This window comes from Ictidomys tridecemlineatus, chromosome 10, assembly GCF_052094955.1.
Source record: "Ictidomys tridecemlineatus isolate mIctTri1 chromosome 10, mIctTri1.hap1, whole genome shotgun sequence".
NCBI classification, from domain to species: Eukaryota; Metazoa; Chordata; class Mammalia; order Rodentia; family Sciuridae; genus Ictidomys; species Ictidomys tridecemlineatus.
In genome coordinates, this window is record NC_135486.1 from 97,023,748 (window position 1) to 97,043,888 (window position 20,141).

At 41.1% G+C, this 20,141-nt stretch overlaps 1 long non-coding RNA gene across 1 annotated transcript; it reads left to right on the forward strand.

Annotated features, from left to right (window-relative positions):
* The first annotated feature begins 4,684 nt into the window (after window positions 1-4,684).
* LOC144367045 (uncharacterized) lies at window positions 4,685-6,666 on the forward strand. Its single transcript, XR_013426254.1, has 2 exons — window positions 4,685-4,792; window positions 6,307-6,666. It is a non-coding gene; the product is annotated as an uncharacterized LOC144367045 (long non-coding RNA).
* The last annotated feature ends 13,475 nt before the right edge of the window (window positions 6,667-20,141 follow it).

Below are 20,141 nucleotides of genomic sequence, written 5' to 3' on the forward strand. Positions count from 1 at the left end.
AGGCATATTTTCATTTAAACTAAATCCATGTGGTAAAGTTTTAGGTGGAAGTATAATGAGCATTTAAATCACAGGTTTTAGGGTCCCCTTTAGCTTAATTTTCATATTAACAAGTGAGGAAATAAAACTAGGTAAGCAAGCCATACAACGTTATTCACAGAGGTAAGATGGGTGAAGGTGCTGGCAAGGGGAGGGATAGGGAGGTGAGTGCCATTCATGGGGTGCAAGGATAGTAGGAGCCAGGAACTAAACACACACTAAGACCAAAGGGATCAAATGAGAGCACCTGGTCCAGAGAATTTAGCTCAAGATATATCTTCCATCTAGTCTTATAACTTAAAAATAATAGTAGGGTATTGGTTTTACGGAGATGCATTTTCTTTTATTTTACGTTTATATTCTATTTATTTAAACATATTTTCTTCTGTTCAGTGTAGACCCACCAAGGACTATCATCATCATTTTTCTCATTAATTATTATTTATAATTATCAGACTTAGTTTCCTGTGATTTAAATCTTCAAGCTTATTCCCGGTAGTGTAAGTACTTTCAATAATATGCATTCTTATTTTACAATAATCTGCAGAAATAGGCCAACATTTTTTAATTCAGCATGAGTTTGTCAAGAGTGAAAAATGTTTTCAGTTAAGTTAAAAAAAAAAAGAGTCCTTGGTCAAATGACTGTTAAAATATAAATAAGAATTGGAATGAAAAAAATCCAGAAGGGATTATAAAATACAGGGTTGGCAGTGGTGCTGGTTATGATTTTGTTGGCCAGGAAAAAATTATAGTGTTTCCCATGGTTTCCAAGGGCTAATATCATAATTTATGGACCATACAAAATGTTTTATTTAAACTCCTGGGAAATTTCAAAGCCATATATACCAAGATAATACTTGGGAAAATAAAGAATCTTGTGTTTTAATTCTATGAAATGATATAAAAAATTATTGACTTGTGGAAATTCATAGCTCCCCAGTTCCCTTTGCCTCAGCATCTTCTCTGACACCATTTTTTTTTTTTTGAGGAAAAAGGGATATATACTATGTGAACAGATTCTTATGAAAATATATACAATATTATTTCTTGGAGGTGGAAAACATAGAGACGATATGTTGGGATGTGTGTAGCGAGCATGTGGCGTGGAGAAGTGAGGGAACTGAGGCAGAGACAGGATAAAGAGCGAGTTGATTAGAACAAGAGACATCAGGAGCTGGAGGAGTTGGGAGCCAGAGAAGAAGAGTGGAGGAGGGGGGATCTTAACAGGAGTTGCACAGCCTTTGTTTCTGCCCTGCCTTATACATTTGAGTGAGAGTTGAAACTCCTGTTGGGTCATTCTGCTCCCCAGCTACACGGTGAGGGTCAGGGATAGTTAAGGATTGTCAAGTAAAGTAGCAGGAGACAAGCTCCATTCTGACTAAGTCCAAGTGGGAGGACAGAAGTCTCTTTGGTTCTGAGCTTTCTATATGTTATCTTCTTTAATCATCGTGACAACTATATAATGCTGATGTTAGTAGATCTCATTTACAGACTTGGGGAATGGAGAGTTATGTGGATAGTACCCACAAGCTGACCAAGTTCAGATAGCCAGCATCCCATGGCCAAAACCCTAATCCAGACTGACCCCAGGCTCTTTTTTGCTTTCTGAAGAATGTTTCAATTCAGTTTTATTTTATTTATATGGTACTCAGGATTGAACTCAGTGGCACTCAACCACTGAGCCACACCTCCAACCCTATTTTGTATTTTATTTAGAGACAGGATCTCACTGAGTTGCTAAGTGCCTTGCTTTTGCTGAGGCTGGCTTTGAACTCACAATACGTTATTATTTTTGTTTTCAATTTTCAAGAGTACCTATAGTCTTTTTTTTAATTGATTTTATTTTTTTAAATACACAACAGCGGAATGCATTACAATTCTTATTACACATATAGAGCACAATTTTTCATATCTTTGTACATAAAGTATGTTCACACCAATTCATGTCTTTATACATGTACTTTTTGCATTACAATTCTTATTACGTATATATATATCACAATTTTTCCTATCTCTGTTTGTATATAAAGTAGGTTGACACCCAATTCGTGTCTTCATACATGTACTTTGGATAATGATGTCCATCACATTCCACCATCCTTGCTAATCCCCTGCCTCCTCCCTTTTCCTCCCTCCCCTCTTCCCTATCTAGAATTCATCTATTCCTCCCATGCTCCCCCTCCCTACCCCACTATGAGATTATTTTAAATCCAGAATTCTTATCAAGCTTTTCGCCATATATTTTGGGCACCCAAGAGACAAAGAACAGAGACAGAAATCAATGTTGGCTATAGATTTTTAGATTAATTTAAGGGATACAAGAACCCCTATCTTCTCTAAGCATTGTGTGTTGCCTGGATAATATAACTTCTACCCATATGTAATGGTCATCGATTTTATTGTAATGAAAAGGGACAATCTTGTTTATAAATATCTACATTCTTAGTAGTCTTTTATCTTTTCTTATTCAATGTGTACTAAAATATAGTTATTGTTATGCTTTTGCATTTTGATTTTTGAAAAATACAAAGAGACCCTGATATTGGAAAAGGGTAGAAGTTAACAGCCACTCAACTCCTCATACCCCCCCATCAATTCATTTGGTTCCAGAAATAGAACTCATTCTGCCTGTAGAAACCTACAAGGATGGACTGTGGACTCCAACTGGATGTCAATTCTGGATCTGCATTTCCATTTCCAGCCATATGACCCTGGCCAAATTCCATGGCTCCTATTAACCTCAATTTTCTCATCTGTAATATGGAGCTAGTGATGGGGCTACTTACAGTGTTTACTATAAAGCTTTGAATATAGTTAACACTCAGTAAAACTATTAGTAAAAAAAAAAAAGTATTAGCAAGAAGCAAGCTGCAAATTGTGTGGAGAATCCAGAGGTGGAACAGTTTAGTTTCTCATGGTAGATTAGATGCTAACAGAAAATCCCAGGAAATGAGACTGATGAAAATGTTTAGTTTGTTTGATTGAACAAACCCAGCTCATGCTGAATACTCTTATTTTTGGAATAAAAAATAAATAAAATGGGGAAATCATTGGCTCCAGATAGACCTGCCTGACAGTGTGGGGTGACCAACCCAGCGTGGCCACTGAGCCTCCAGGCTGCAGGCTCCCTCGGGCTGCCTGCCTGTGTCCCTCGACCTTGACAGCAGGTTCTGGCAGACAACCTGGCAGCTCTCACAGTCCATTAAGACGACAGACGCAGACACACTCAAGCCAACGGCAGAAATCAGGTTAATTTCAGCCTGGTCCTGCTGATGGCCTCCCACAGGCCATGCCAACTCAGCCCAGAAATCTGCAAGGTCGGGTCATGGTACGACACCCACTAATGGACTTGTCTCAGTGGGCATGTGCTAAATAAATGAAAAACTGGGTGACTGGAGAGTTCTGTTTAGAGAAGAAACTGCCAGCCTGTCATTAGGAGATGGAATCAGGAGAGAGCCTAGGAAATAGGGGACAAATGCACAGAAGCGAAGTCGGGCGACTAGGAAAATATTTTAGACTTGATCTATGTTTGTTTTCTAGAAGGTGCAGCTGTTAACTTAACCCAGGGGTGCTTAACCACTGAGCCACATCTCAAGTCCTTTTTATTTTTTATTTAGAGTCAGGGTCTTGCTAAATTGTTGTGAGGCTGGCTTTGAATTTATAATCCTCCTCCCTCAGCCTTCCAAGCTGCTGGGATTACAGGTGGACTTATTGGGGTTATGTGGCTGGACTTTTTAATGACACGGTAAGGTTCATTTGCCTTTTGCCATTGGGTTGTAGATCATTTGTCTTTATCTCTTTTCTCTGGATTCTGCTTGGCTTATTTATTTACCCAAGTTTCTACTTATCCTTGAGAAAATTTACACTTAGGCTTTCTTTTGTGATTCAGAGTCCAAATGACCTGAACTCACATTTTGGAAAGAGGAAAGAACTGGAAGGCTGAGCTCTTTGTGGCAGTTGGGACTGGGATCCTTGGGGAAGATGCCTTTCTATTAGCATGAGAATGTACAATGGTGCATTTTCTTTTCTCATCATTAGATTTCTGGTGATTGTGTTCCTCCTCTTGCTAGGTACTCAGACCACCCTCTCCCAAGTCCTGGTGGTATCCTTACTTCTTCTGTCCCTTCTCCTCCCCAGCACCCACTTGAGTGTAGCTCAACAAATGGCTGTGTGCCTGCTCTCATCTGGGTGTGGTTAAATGTTGGTTATATGAGATAAATAAGTCTGACCCTCATCCATAAGGCACCTATGGTCTATTATCAGGACTTGCCTGTCCCCAGAAAGAAAGGGCACAGCAAAGGGAGTAGAAGAATCCCAACCAAATCTCTTTGCTCTGCAGTTCTAACTTAGGACTTACACTAGGTTCATTTGGGTGCATAAATGGATATAAATGACGAACAGAAGTTCAGCTAAATGGGCATTTTCAAGAGTGATGGTTTAAATAGCCATGCTACCCGTGTTTAAGAGCCTGAGCTTCAGAATTCGTCATGACTTGAACCCTTGAAAATGCACCAACCCTATCTGGCCTCACTTTTGGTATGCCAGAACGAGACAATAATTTCTGTGGGCCTGTGAAATGAGATATTATAAGAAGTGCCTAGCAGAGGGACAAGGACATAGTAGGTAATTAATAAAAGGTAACTCTTATTACTTTTTAGTCATCTATATTTGCAGATGAGTTTGTGAATGCCTGTGAAGGGCAACTGTGGTCTTGGGAAGAAAGGAGAGCTAGAACAGGTAACGTGAGCCACAGGTGGGTGCCTAAGAATCAAGGTGGGTGTGAGGAGGTCAGGAAGAATGACAACATCTTTTCTTTGGCAGCAGCTGGGTTTTCTCTTATGGAAAGGAAATGGCATGTTTATCCAGCCAGATAACCAGGCTGTGACTGTCAGAGAGCTTTTAAATGGAGCTTTGCAAATATGTTCTGTGCAGCCTGCAGTAATGAGATTCATGCTTCTTCAGTGGTAATCCTCCACTACACAGCATTTTAAATCTTTTTCTTATTTGGTGCACAGAACTGAGGTCCAGGATATACATATTTCCAAGTGTCATTTTTAATTTAATGCATGATTGAACACATTACCACTGGCACAGCTAAATAGTTAAACTAGAATCCATCAATTTGTCCTGAACTGTTGACATGCAGGGGAACGCTATGGTTAAATTAAATTTAAATATAAGAATGAGAGGCAGCTTGGTTTCCTGGCAGCCCTCAGGCCTGCTTTGTCAGTGAGGCCTAGCTGCAGGAGGAAGAGGACATTTTAAAATATGACATGCATTTCTTACCACCCCTCAGTATGGCCCAGGGAATGTCATTCTGCTGTATTTCTGGTTATTTTCCCTAATGAGTGGCAAAGCAGACCAGGTGTCCAGATTCTGGTAGGAGGGTACTGTGCTAATGCAAAAGAAAATCACCGTTAATAGGAAAAACCTGGTGTGCAAATCATAACATTTCAGAACCAGAACAGATTTGGGCAACCCCAGAACATCAGAGTCAGGGAGATGGGCCAGAGCTTTTGGTTCAACTCAGAGAAGTCAGGCAGGCTGCCCAAGGACATCTGGGATAAGCACTGGGCTCTTGGACTCAGTCTGAATTCTCTCTCTTTCATATTTCACTATACTTTATGCAAAGATGTGGTTGAGTGGCACTCTGTTGCTCATTTCGGTGAGAACCTGGGCAAATGAGTGAACTACTCTGAGCTCTGTTTGCTTGTCCATGAAATGGAGATAATAATTGTAACTACCTCATAGGATCAACAGGAGGATTAAGTGAGTTACGGGATGTGAAATTATAAAACTGTGCCTGGTATTTGCTGAGAGCTCAATCTATGCTCTTTTTGTTGTTGAAGAAAGAACAAGAAGTTTGCTTTTTTTAAAAAAAAATATTTATTTTTTAGTTGTAGATGGACACAATACCTTTATTTTATTCATGTATTTTTATGTGGTGCTGAGGATGGAACCCAGAGCCTTGCACATACTAGGCAAGCACTCTACTATTGAGCCACAACCCCAGCCCAAGAAGTTTGCTTTTATTATTGTTTGCTTTTACAAAAAAAAAATATGTTGTTTGATTTTATTATTGCTTGTATGTTTACTCAGAATTGTTTTTGTAGGAGCGGAGATATCCAGGGATCGTCTGGGTCTCCTGGTGTGATGCAGTGTCAGTAGCTTGTGGGTCTAAGATGACTGGTGCATTTAGATCTCTTAGGGGTGTCATAACAAAATACCCCAAGCTGCTGTGTTTAAATAATAAAAATATATTTTTAGAAACAGTTTTGGAGGCCAGAAGTCCATAGACAAGATGTCAACTGGACCATGCTCCCTCTGAAGATTCTAGAGGAGAATACTTCCTTGCCTTTTCCAGTGTGTTATGGCTCCCAGCGTTCCTTGACTTGTTCCCACATCATCCATTCTCTGCCTCTGTCTTCACATGGCTTTCTCCCTCTCTTTATGTATCTGTTCTTTCTGTGTCTCTTATAAGGACATTTGTCATTGGATTTCATGCCCACTGGTTAATCCAGGATTTCATCTCATCCCATCCCATCTCATCTCTGGTCACTTTGTGAGATCCTTAACTTTATATGTTTGCAAAGAATCTTTGTCCAAATGAAATCATATTCACATTCATAGTTCTGGGATATGGGACACACCTGTTTGTGGCCACCATTTCACACAATGTCGCTGAACATTTTTGGGTGAGAGCCAGATGTTAGAAAAGGAACAAAACTGGAAGGAATTAAACCCATAGACTTGGTGTTGGTTGAACTTTGTGCTTCCCTGCCATAGTCTTTGGAACTTAGAAAGGCAGAAATGGTAGAAAGAAAGAAATGTGACTGCAAAGATTTGTATCATTGTCTCATCACAAAGGAAATATGGATTGTGATTGGTAAATAAGGTGGACCCTCATCCATTAAGCAAATGCTGATCAGGAACCTACTCCATCCCTGACACTACTGTGTGCTACATGCCAGAGATACAAAGATGTCAAAGACACTGTCCCTAAACGTTTGGAGCCAATAGTCTTGGGAAGAACTATAAGTAAATAAAAATTTATAATATAATATGATAAGTTCAAAGCTTGAGCTGTTCTCAGTGCATTACAAAGAAGTGCATTACAGGAACCAGGGGTAGGATGCAGGGGAAGAAAGGGGTCTGAGCCATGTCAGGTCAGGCTTCCTGGGGGTGGCAGAGGTGACACCAAGACAAGTTTGACAGAAGAAGTCAAGTTGTGGAAGAAAGGGTGCCATGAAAGAGAGGGTAGGAAGGGGAAAAGGCTTAATAGGTGAGGAGGATGAACCAGAGGACCAAAGGCACAGGGGCAAATCAACAGATGGGACCCAGGGGCATCACAGGGTTCTTGGAGCTGGAGAGAGAGGCCTCAGTGCCTGGTGGGTCCACAGAGGTAGGCAGAGAGGATTATGGGGGAGGCCTGCAGGCCATGATAAGCACAGAGCATGGCTCTTGTCCTTCTGGAAACCTCAGAGGTCACAGTATGCTAAGCATTTGAAGGAAGTCAGACTTGCTTTGGAGAGGTCACAATCTTGGTGATGTTGGAAGAATGTGAGTGGGGTGGGGGGGCAGGAGAGGGCAGGCCTCAGTTAAGAGAAGACAAAGACCTGGATGTTGTGAGAGAAGGAGAGTCATGAACTTATTCAAGAACAGAGGTAGCAGGCTGGGGACAAAACACCAATGTCTGGAGGTGCTGCAGACAGAGGAATCTACGAACAAGAGCAAGGAGGGTCAGGAGGCAGAACCAGGAGAGGCTGTGGGATGGAAATGCAGAGCTTCAGGAGGAAGCTGAGAGTGGATACTTGGTAAGTGGAAGACCTATAATTCTGAGTTATCATTGAGGGAGAGGCTGGACAGCAACCAGTGAAAGACTGATGGGCGGGCTGGTGTTGTAGCTCCGTGGTAGAGCGCTTGCCTTGCATGTGTGAGGCTCTGGGTTTGATCCTCAGCACCACATAAAAATAAATAAATAAATAAAATAAGGATATTGTGTTCACCTACAACTAAATAAAAATATTTTTAAAGAAGACTGATGCGCAAGGTGATGATGCTTTTAGGTGCAGATTCTGACTTTGTAGATGTGCTCTGCAATTTTCATTATTGTGAGCTGCTTCTATGTTCAAATCAGTGTAGGCAGAACATGGTACTGATGAAAGGATGAGGTCTGGTATGAAAGTGGGCAAGAGGGAATAGGTATAAGAGAATCCAGTGAAACAGAAGAGACAGAGGATCGGCCTTGGAGATAAGCCTCATTAGAGAAGAAGAAGGAACAGGAGGCTCTGATAGACTGGGGAGAGAAGGGAAGGGTAGCAATTGATTAGATTGTGAAAAATAGCATTGATTGGCTCTGTATATGCAGTTGTAAGTAGTTAGTTGTAACAATAACTTCCTCATTTCAACCCAGATAACTTCAAGTTTAGCTGAGTTAAGCTGCTGTAGTTCAAGAAAGGAAATTTTACTTACATGTTTTCATAAAAATGAATGTGAAATTTTGCTGGTGCCCCTACAGGATTTTTCAAATCCAGACTCTTTCAGGACTATCCTAAAGGAAAGAGTGCTGTTTGGCTTAGGCAAAAAAACTGCTTCATTCTCTGGTTTCTGCATCATTTCAATTTTCAGCTTTCATGTCTTTTGAAGTCTAAACTCAATAGGTCAAGGAAAAAGGAGAGTGAGGCCTGTTGACAACAATGACATTAGACACAGCTGTTGGGTCAGCCCTGCCAACCTCTACCCAGCCTGCTGGATGCAGTACGCAGAGCCAGGAAGGCAGCCAGCCCCTGGCATGACATCTTCAACCATGCAGCTGTGGACCCTGGCACATCACTATGTGAGCTTGGTGATAGCCTTGCAGCCACTGGGTAGCTTTTGATTAGGACAAGATGGCCAGCACATGGGTCCGATTTAAGTCATGCTGCGAGTGGGTTTGGAGCAGCCATTTTTATCACTGTCACATTGACAGAGATTGGTGATAGTTTTACATTTCTGTGACTAAAATACCCAACGAGAACAGCTTCGAGGAGGGAAAATTTTTTTTGGCTCATGGTTTCAGAAATTTAGTCCATGGTAGGCCAACTCCATTGCTTTGGGCCCAAGGTGAGGCAGTACATCTTTCCGAAGGACAGGGCAGAGGGAAGCTGCCCAGAACACGGCGACCGGGAAGCAGAGAGAAGGGTAGGGGGAAAGAAAAGGAAGGGAGGATTCACAGGGAAGATGAACCCTTCCTGGGCACACTTCCAGTGACCCACCTCCTCCAGCCATGCCCCACCTGCCCACAGCTACCACCCACTCAATTCTTTCAAACTAGGATGGACTAATTAGATTATGGCTCTCATAAAATCATCTGTTCACCTCTGAATATTCATGCATTTACACAGAAGACATTGGGGGACACTTCATGTCCAAACCATAATAGATTTAAATATTCCATGGATTTATGGTGTTTTGTTGTTGTCATTGTTGAACTTTAAGTTGACAATTGGATTTTGTAAGCTCTTGACCCTCTATGTTCGTAGGTGTAATTTCCCCAGACCTGGGCCTTCTACTCCACTACGAGAGGAGATGGAATCATTCTTTCCTGGAACTAGAATCCAAGGAAACTTCAAAGATGACTTGTATCCCCTATCCTTCTTATGGTTTCAGAACGTGGAGTGTTCTGGATCCAGAAAGGATTTCTGAAGCAAAGACAGCAAATAAAACAATGATTGGGGTGGTGGGAGAAATGGATACCAGATATTCGACAAGAAGGTGGAGGAGTGTTGTATGTCCCATAGTGTGAGGTCAGGGTCACCAGGATGAGTGGTCATGGCTACCAGGACAATGAAAACTGAAATCTTACCAACAGCGAAACATTCTTTTGACGTAAGCCTGCTGTTTTGTTGATGAGCAAGTGCTTCTGGTTGGGGTAGCCAGTCCACTTGTTTTCAGACACCATGGCTAAATGCATATGAGTTTATCAGATCACCTCCTGACTTAGATTTTTGTTAGAAGGCTGAACGTGGGAGAAGGGTATTGGACACCTGAGAGGTGTGAGGAAACTGGAGAGGAGCCATCAGTGAGGGAGGGGAGAGAGAGGGGAGATCCTGTCACACATTTTTCTTAGAGCTGGCACTATTAAGGAATAGAGAGTGATGGAAAATCAGGACGGTGAGAAAAGGAAAGAAGGGCATGGTTTAAATTCTGCTCTCATCAAGAGAGACAGGAAACAACCCAGCCTGTGTCTTAAAATAGAGCATTGCCTTGATTAAGTTCCAGAGACCCTTTCTTTATATAATTTTAAGGGTGTAAAACACATAGTCTAATACTTCTTCATGTCTTCTCCCCACTGAAAAAGCTCTTCACCGTGCCTTGCTAAAAGTTTAGTCTTCTTCCTCAGCATTCCTGACATGTGCAAGGACAACAAGGACTATCCACAAAGTCATGTTAAGAGGATTAATTGGTGGAAAATACAATATTACACTTCTATTAAAGATAACAGCTATGAAATGTTCCATAAGCTCTTGGGTATAAATATTCTGTTTCCCTTAAATTTTCAAATTAAATCAAAACTAGTTTGACCTCTGTGAAAATAAAAAGAAATGATAAACTCAAAATAACACTATCACAATCTTGGTTAAAAACTAGAAAAAATTAGATTGTGATGGCTTCGCTGGGGTCAAAGCTTGAAATGGAAAAAAAAACACTTCATTGATAGAAGGAATTAAAAATGTGGGGTTAAGAAATTATATATTTCCATAAGATAAAGATTAAGCTAAGCATTGCTTACATTTGGTAACAAATAAATTACAATTGAAGGAAAAACCTTTAGAGGAGAGAGATTGATTAATTGATTATGGGAATTGGCTCTAAGGATTATAAAAGCTAAGAAGGGCTACGACTGGTTATCTGCAGGCTGGAGACTCAGGAAAGCTGATGGTGTAATTAAGTGTGGGTCTGAAGAGTAATGAACCAGAGAAGCCAATGGTGTGACTATCAGTCCAACACCAAAGGTCCGAGTACGAGGAACCAATGTCTGAGAACAGGCTTAGATAGGTGGCCCTGATCAAGGAATGTGAATTCCTTCTTCCTTTCCATTTTTGTTCTGTTTAGATTGTCCATGGAAAGGATGATGTCTGATCACAATGGTGAGAGTGAGCTTTACCCACCCTACAAATTCAAATACTGATCTCTTCCAAAACACCCTCAGAGGTACACCAAGAGATAATGTTTTACCAACTAGTTGGACATCCCTTAGCCCAGTCAAGCTGTCACATGAAATTAACCATGACAACTAGAGAGCTTCCACAGTCTAAAACAAGTTCTGTCAAACCTTATTCTTATGCCTTCCTGAGAGTACTATACTTCCAGAATCTAAGACCTCCAGACCTGTGTTACGACTGCCATTGAGCAGGTGTGGTGATCTAAACAAATGTATCTACTCCCTCTTAAATCAGGCACAACAACCTCCATGAATTCAGAGATTAATATATATGGATAAGTCATTTGTTCATCTGCATCCAGCTAAGACTCTGATTAATTTTACCTAAATAAAAGTAGCTAGGCAGTGAATATAGGGTGGTCTCCGTAATCACCTAAGATATTTAATGGCAACCATGTTCTAGATCATTAGCATGAGCATCATCTACATGTATCCATATGGTATGGTTTAGATGTGAGGTGTCCCCCAAAAGCTCATGTGTAAGACAATGAGAGAAGTTTCAGAGGAAAAATGATTGGATTGTGAGAGCCTTAACCCAATCAGTGAATCAAACCCTGATGGAATTAACTGAGTGGTGACTAGAGGCAGGTGGGGTGTGGCTGGAGGAAGTGGTTAATTAGGGTGACTATGGGGTATATATTTTGTGTCTGGAGCTGGAGTCCCCTTTTCTCTGCTTCTTGACCACCATGATGTGAATTGCTTCCCCCTGCCACACACTCTGCCATGAGAGGAAAGTCAGGTCAATGTGGGTCTTACTTACTGCCTCACTTTGAGCCCCGCAGATAGGAGCCGGCCTTCTCTGGACTAAAACCTCTGAAACCGTGAACCCTCAAATAAACTTTTCCTCCCCTACCGTTGTATGGTCAGATCCTTTAGTCACAGCAGCCAAAAAGCTGACTAAAACAATGTACGTGTTGTTGAGAAGTAGAGTGGGTGAAGATTCCTTCCAGGACTGTGTGGTCCTTAGGACTCAAGGTCATCGCACAGTTACTTGCACATTCTAAATTTCTGAATAATACCCATCCAGCTTGTTGCCCCCACAAATGGTCATTGCTGTAACTGATATCCAGTTCAGCAAGCCAAACCTAGCAGCACACTGCTTGCTTGCCTTGGGCTGCTGAAGAGATACTCACTTGGAGAAATATACCTTCGACGAACTTTGAAGTTGAAGTTTTGGCTTATCATCACCAGATGAGGCTTGTCATCGTGCTTTTTCAAGGTCAATGTCCCTATTCAGCTCATCCAAGTCATATTAATATTTTGGGGGTGCCTTATGGCATACAACCAGGGGTTTGTGCCATCTTTTCTCATGGAATGCTCCTCTACCTGAGGAATGTTATAAAATCTCCCCTCTTACTGAATGCTATTTTTTGGTTCATTCAGTTTTTTAATAATTAATGCCTGCATAGTCTAGGTCGTTAGTCTGGGTTTAGTCACCATACTTTTTTAAGCGCTAGGGATAAAATAGACATGTTACCCCATTCTCACAGAACTCAAAGTTTAGCAAGGAAGATAGACATTCAGTATACAATGGAAACTAATTAAATGCATGATTTCATGCAGGTGACGTGCTATAAAGAAACAGGTGCTATGGGGACATATACCAGGGAGGTTTCCCTGAAGAAACTGAAGCTGACATATGATGGAAACATTTGTATATCTGACTGTAAAAGGAAAACTATTTTTATTGGATTTTAAGATGTGCCTGGAATCCATACCCTCCATTACTGTGCTCTGGTGGCCACCTGAGTTGGCCTCATAAAGCTGTTTCAATTTTCTCAGCATTTCTGAAGGCCAGCGAGTCATTATGACATGCACAAAGCTATGAGAAAGATGCACAGGCTAGGGGCTGGAAGTGACCCTACAGAGGTTCTTCAATCTTGAGTTGTGGCGGCTTCTAGGTTTTTTTTTTACCTCTGGGTACTAAAGAGTTTCAGAGAGCTAAACTCATTAAGAGCTTTCCTTTCTACTCTAGCACTGATAAGTAGGTTAATTCAGGTTTCCACTCTCCTGTCAGACTGAGAGGAAAAGTCAGGTCAATGTGGGTCTTACTAACAATGGCTTCTCATCGAAAGCTTCCTTTGAGAGCCTGTTCACAAGTCCTTTAGGAAGTGGTAGGTCTCTTCCACCTGCTTCTGAGTCTGTTTTAAGAGTGTCTTCCTGGCTGCCCCTGAATGATCCTCTTGTTTCACTCACTGTGTCGTTTCTTAACTGTGGTGATCTCTTTGCTACAGTGCTAGTTGGTCTTTCTTAATGTTCCCATGTTAACTTGGGTCTACATTCCCTCATTTTTTTTTTAAACAGGACTGTCATATGCTTTGGATTATTGAGAGCATCCATTCTTGTAGTCTTCTTTCCACTGAGTCAAATTTCCAGTTTACTAAAATCAACCCATGACCCACTGGCACTTGTCAGACCGCCTCTGGGAAAGGAGAGGATGATGAAGCCATATAAACAATACAACCAGGGAATACCCACCTATGGGCCCCTAACACACACTTCTTGTTTAGCAGGGTGGCTCTTGGAGAAAGAGGTTCAACCCAGGTGCAGGGGCATCACATCTCTGAAAGCAATGCAGATAGTCTGGGGGAGGGGGAGCCCAATCTATTACACACGAGTTAAAAATTTCCAAAGTTTTGTGTGGGAGCTGCTGTTATAAATCCTGTTATCTGTTAATGGGATTTGGGCCTGAAACACCCACATGCTGCTTTGAAATTTTCCTCCATCTGTTCATTTCTGCAAAGCTTATTTATTTATTTAGGACAAGGAAGTGGCCTACTAATGTCTCTAGATGAACAATTAGGATTGTAGATCTGTGGAGAAAATAGATAACTGTTTCCTGGGGCTCTCCTCATATGTATCTTCTTACATCCACTCCTCTAGGGTCTTTAGGTGAGGAGGTTCTGATAGAAGTGGACTCGAAGGAACCATTAACAACACTGCATAGACCAAAAAATGATCAGCAAGAATGGTCACTCAACAATTGAAAGTAAGATCAAATGAATACTGAAGGGACTTATTCATACATAGATGCAATATAGGACTCATTCAGGAAGGGACCAATTCTTTGTCTTTGGAAAAGAACTCACTGTAAACATGGGTTTATTTTATTTTAATTCAACTTTTGTAATTTTCCTCTCATCTTTTGCCTTTGGGTCAATTACAGCTAGGAGGCTTTTCCTCTCCACATCACTTTCCTTTTCTTTCATGACAAGTGAAGCTTTGGCCCTAATTCCAACCCTTCGGCTTTTTGACCCATTTTTGACCAATGTGGGCAAAATGGGGCTGGAGCTTTAGCAGCTCTGACTTGTTCTCTTGTCTGCTACTCTTAGCCAAGATGCTTCTGTAGACCCAGATTTCTTCTCAGAAAAAAAAAATTGCAGTGACAAGTCTTATAGTTATTTTACAGTTAGAAGTCACTTTTTGGATATTTGTTCCTTCAACAAAAATATTTCCTCAATGCTCAGTAGAAACTAGATATACTGGTAGGCGATCAGGATACAGAAAAAGATACAGAAGGCTTTTGCACCTAAGGAACTTAAAGACAAATGGAAGAACCTATATTAAACAAACAAATGTGCGAACACACAGAATTTCCAGTTGTGGCGAGTGTTGTAAAGGAAAATTCAGTGAAAGATTGAAACTGAGGGAACTGGTTGAGATGGTGGGCTTCCTTAGAAGAGGTGACTTTCAGTATGAAAGGTGGTATTTCTCCATTATGTTCGGGCTTTACTTCCATTGAGGGGCATAATGGAGAATTAACAACAATAACCATTACTACTTTTAAAATAAAATTTGGCTGAGAGTGTCTTTCCACCTCTTTTCTCTTTGGTGCTTGATTATTAAAACCAAGAAAGTACAAAACATCTAGAGATCAAATACCTCTTGAGATGATGTTTTCAGTGTCTGAGTAACTCGTTTGGAAAGTGCTAAAGTTCTACACCAAGGTGATGAGGTCTAAGAGAGGCAGACAGGGTAGAAAAAAAGAATTTGTTGACATTAAGACTCCAAGAAGACTGTGGAGAGACCTTTCTTCTTCATTTCTTCAGGTAATGCCAGCCCATCTATACCTAACTTGGGGACTGTTTGGGGCAGGCCCCCCAAATGGCTGAAGTTAGGCTCCCTCGCAGAAATTTCCGGCAGGCTATGTGATGTGTTTAGTACATAACCAGGGCTGGGAACCAGCTATGTCATGGTTGTCCAGGCCAGACACCCTCTGATTCAGCATATAGAGTCAAGATCATAAACATTAACTTGTGAGCATGTGCCTCTCCTCTTTATGTAACCTTTGGGCAGTGTGCCTTCTTTGTTTTACCTGCACATAAAAGGGACCTATGGAAAAGACTCAGGGTGAAATGGCTAATGGGGGGCTGGCTAATCGCTATGGCATCTCCAATTAAAGGGTGACCAGTATTCCCACTGTGCCTTGCATCTCCTTCCACCTGCCAAACCCCAAATCTGTTTCCTGGGTCAGAGCCCCCACATGACAGAGACCTCCCAAGAAAAGCTTGGAGATCCACTCCTTGGAAACATCAACTTAGATGAGTGCTTTTCTAAGATTCTGTGAAGAGGAGAAAGTCCTAGATGGAACTTGAGTACTACCAGATTTACAGCTTGGAATGGGTCCAAGGGTCTATACTCCCATCCAGTTCCCGGACAGTGTCCATGCTGCTAGTCCTATAAACAACCTCCAAGAGTTGTCTCCTGGTTTCTTTCCCTGTTTTCTCTCTGCTTTCCTCAACTTTCTTATTTCTCATATGGAACTTGGTTTTATTTCACACTTAATGTTACAATTCCTACGTTCTATAATTCTACCTGACCCCAAGCTCCATTTCAACTCACGATTTGGTCATTTCTGAAATGAGCAAAACAAAGGGAATATTTTCTCTTTGTTTTCCTCATAACACAGACAGTAGATCTGTAGGCTAAGGGAGCAGATAGGGTTACCCAATATCTAGAAAAACTATCATTTCTTCTTGTGTTTTTCAGTTTCCATTAGGATTGCTTCAGCTTTATAGCTTTTCCACTATGGAATTGTTTTCATTTTCACAAATAGCTTCATTGTAAAATACATTAGTTATGAAACAAAATTTTGAAATGCCCGTGTGGGTTTCCATTCATAATGAGATTTCATTATTGTTTTAGTTAAACTTTTCAGAAATCATTTGACAATGAGTTTGGGGGAACTCAGAAAGGATATAGAAGTGGTGATTTGTGTATTGTGGTTTGGATTATGTAGTTGAATTACAATACTAATAATGGCTTAGTGTGGTGCTGTCCATAGTATAATTTTAAATTTTCCAGTAGCCACATTTTAAAAAAGTGAAATCTAATGGATAAAATAACTTTGATAGTATACTTAATTTAACATACTATATCCCAAATCTTCAACATGCAATTTCAACATGTAATCTATATAAAAACTACTAATGAGAAATGCACATTTTTGTGCTAAGTTTTTGAAATACCATGTGTATTCTGTATTTACAGCACATCTCAATTTGGATGGCACATTTTAAATGCTTGACAGCCCTGTGTAGTTAGTGGCTTCTTAATTAGATATTGGTATAGAGCCTTGTTCTTTGTTTTCCATTTGGCTCTTGGGTTTGTTATCCTAAAGCTAACAGGATCTTTCAATTTTACTTAGCCCAAATTCCATTATTTAACAGATAAGAGAAATGAGTCAGGAAAAGAAGTGACTTGCCAACGCACACAGTGAGCTGGGGACATAGTGGGCTCTGAGTCCATGTCTCCTACTCTCTTGTCAGTGCTCTTTCTAGTGCAGACTTCATTTAGTGGGGATGGTAACTCATGACACTTGTCTAAACAAGGACCAGGCCAATCTATGCCAAATGCTGCATTCTGTGCTTTGCTTCTGAGTTGAGATAGGATCAGTCTCAAATTCTTCCCCCAGCAAATTAACTCACTCACTTGTTCATTGATTCAGCCAGCCAGCCATTCATTCATTTGGCAACCTACGACTTGCTAGATGCTAGGAATGCAAATACACTGTAGAGAAATTTGGTCCATGGGGAAAAAAGACAGACAATACAGCATGCATCACAGGATCACAAAACAATATGTTAAAGGTTCAACCAGAATGTGGGTAGGGTTCTAACAGTTCTGAGACCATCACAGAGGGCATGGACTAAAGGCACATTCTGTGAAATGACAACCGTGCAGGGAAGAGTCTGACAGAATGACAAAAGACCACTGACAACCAGACTGAAATTCAGACCATCATTCATTTATATACAGTAAATGGTTACTGAGCTTGTTTTAGGTTCTTTCCGGAAATTCAGTGACAAGGTAGACATGCTTTGCATATCAAAGAAGGTTGCCATCTAGAGGGGAAACATGCCCAAATCAGTGTATTAAAATGAAGAAATAAATCACAAACTATGAAGAGAGGTCAAGAAGCAACATGGTAAGGCAGAGGACGAAGCTTTTGGACATTGGTGGGCAGAGAAGAAGAGGTCTATACTAATTAGAGGAAGACCAGCTGTTTTCACCTTAGCAGAAACACCAAATGTGTAATGGCTCAAAGGCAAATTGTTTTTTTCTCACTCACATAGAATCCAAAATGACTACTGCCTGACCAGCAGGTGGCTCTTTCCCATGCAGCGATTCCAAGTCCCCGGCCCCTTCCATCTTGCAGCTCCTCAATTTTTAACATATCGTTTCCATGGTCACCGTGCTCTTCTGCATTCAAGGTTTTCTTTTCAGGGAGATTAGCAAGTCTGTCAGTGATGCCTGTGATTTTTACTCACTGTCTGGTATGGTTTGGATGTGAGGTGTCACCCAAAAGCTCATGATTAGATATTGAGAGCTGTAACCTCATCAGTGGATTAATCCATTTAGATGATTAATCGTTTTAAAGGACTACAGTACTAGGTTTTCACTCTAAGCAGGTAGGGTGTGACTGGAGGAAGTAGGTCATTGGTGGTGTGCCTTTGGGGTTTGTATTTTGTCCCTGGCTCCTCGAGAGCTCTCTTTGCTTCCTGTCACCAGCTGAACGGTTTTTCTCTGCCAGGTCCTTGTACCATGCTGTCCTGCCTCACTTCAGGCTCAAAGCAACAGAGTCAGTCAATCATGGATTGAATCTCTGAAACCGTGAGCCCAAAATAAGCTTTTCCTCTTCTAAGTTGTTCTTGTCAGGTATTTTGTTCACAGTGGCCAAAAGCTGACCCACAAACTGTCCCTTGAATCATATAAGTGTAAAGGAGGCTGGGAAATAAGGTCTAGCCAGAAACCCAAGAATGAAGAGGGAAATGTGTCTCCCAGGTAGAAGAGAAAACAGCGTGAGGAACACCTAGCTAGTTTCCGTCCCAGATTCAAAGGCCCCAAAGGATATTTGCCAATGCAGAATAAGTGGAAGAATGTTCTCGACAGAGAAAGTGCTGTGTTAGGATGCTGAGATATGAACAGTGTGGCTGAAGCGTGGGGAGGAAGAGATGTAGGAGAATGGTGAAGAAATGGGTAGGGTTCAGGTGGGAGAGGGGATTTTGGAGCTTTAAATTATTATGGTGAGGTATACATAACATTGACTTTACCATCTGAGTTATTTTAACGTGTACAGTTCAGTGGTGTCACATACATTCACAGTATAGACATCACCACCATCCATCTCTAGAACTTTTTCATCTTTCCAATCTGGAACTCTGCACCCTTTACACGTGAACTCCCGATTCCTCACTCCTTCCAGCCCAGCATTACCTCTGTTTTACTTTCTGTCTCCTTTAGTTTGACTACTCAAAGGATCTTATCAGAGGAATCATAGGGATACTTTCTTTTTGTGATTGGCTTATTTTATTTAAGTCCTCAAGTTTGTTTATGTAGTAGTATGGTTAAGAATTTCCTTCCTAAGGCTGAATAATACTCCATTATATGCAAATAGCACATTTTGTTTATCCATTGATCCATTTGAGCTGTTTCTACCTTTACACTATCGTGAATAACACTGCAATGAACATTAGTGTACAGATAACTGTTTGAGGACCTGCTTTCAGTTGTTTTGGGTATATGACAGAAATGGAATTGCTGGATGATGTATAATACTGTTTAAAGTTTTGGGGGAACCACCATATTGTTTTCCATAGTGGTACTCCATTTTACATTCCCACCAACAGTTTTCAAGGATTCCAACTTTAGTGATGTTGAGCATTTTTCATGAGCTCATTGGTCATTTGCATGTCTTCCTTGAAGAAATTTCTATTCAAGTTCTTTCCCCTTTTTAAAACTGACTTTTTGTTGTTGAGGAGTTTCATATTCTATTCTAAATGCAATGGCAAAACACCTTGAGGCTCGGGCAAGGGAATAACACAAGCCAATTCTCATTTTAAGAAGAAGTGATTCCTTCATCTGAGTGATCTCCAATAGTGGGGAGAGGGGGCTGCTGATGACATCATTAACCACGAGAGTCCTTATAGAGGGGGCTGCTGATGACATTAACCACAAGAGTCTTTGATCACGATATGCAAAAATGTAGTGCGATTTGTTCAGAAGGCCTGCGTTCTACCTTTCCTCCCACAAACTTCGACCATGTCCTGTATTTCCATGTTCCTGCTGACATGTTCCATGTTTCCCATTTTGGGGTTGCTTTGGGGTTTGGGGTGGGCTTGGAGACAGCTCTAAGAGGGTGAAGGATAATTTAAATTCTAGCTCCAGAGATTCTTGAAGGGCCTGACAGGGGCAGACCAATTAGTGTAAGCGCTGATATTTGTTGCTCTGAGTATGGCAGAGACACCTGTTCCTTGGGAAGCTGGTGACATTGCTAATTTATTTCACAGCAACCTTACAGGAACAGCTGGATTGGAGTAAGAGATCAGTGAAGGCAAAGTGATAGGAGTTCCCCTCTCCCTAGAGTCGGTTCTTCTCACCTCTTGTATTTCTGATACAT